Here is a 471-nt window from a genome sequence, read left to right on the forward strand (position 1 = left end):
CAAGCAAAATGTTCTTTTATATTTGCTTTTCACTCACCGGGAGCATTTAGAAAATATTACTCATATGAGCAAGAGAATATGAGTAATTTGAACCGATTCTACAAGCACTGCAAGGCATGCGACGCACAATATTCCTTTAAACTGACTCAATTACTCTTTATCGACTCAAATTGAGATATCCCAATGTTCTATTATTGTAGCTACTGCTTTCTGGTGTTGTAGATTTAAAAGGTGAATTACCAAATTTCATCTTTTTTACGGACTATGTTGTTAACTCATCATGGTTGAAAGTGACAACTTTTAATATTATAATGACTTCAGCATACATTAAGCATGCTTTTACTGTAAAAAATATTAACAAGGATAGTTTTATCCTTGTTATAATTTAATAAAGTCAGTAGTTATAGATAACTTTTAACATTAAACATCTAACGAAGAAAGATCAAGGGATTAAGAAAGCCAGTCAGGTTT

General features: G+C 31.0%; 1 pseudogene; it reads left to right on the top strand.

Annotated features, from left to right (window-relative positions):
* Window positions 1-471, top strand: part of LOC119588959 — a 58,988-nt pseudogene that overhangs the window by 50,433 nt on the left and 8,084 nt on the right.

This window comes from Penaeus monodon, chromosome 24 (assembly GCF_015228065.2).
Source record: "Penaeus monodon isolate SGIC_2016 chromosome 24, NSTDA_Pmon_1, whole genome shotgun sequence".
NCBI lineage: Eukaryota > Metazoa > Arthropoda > Malacostraca > Decapoda > Penaeidae > Penaeus > Penaeus monodon.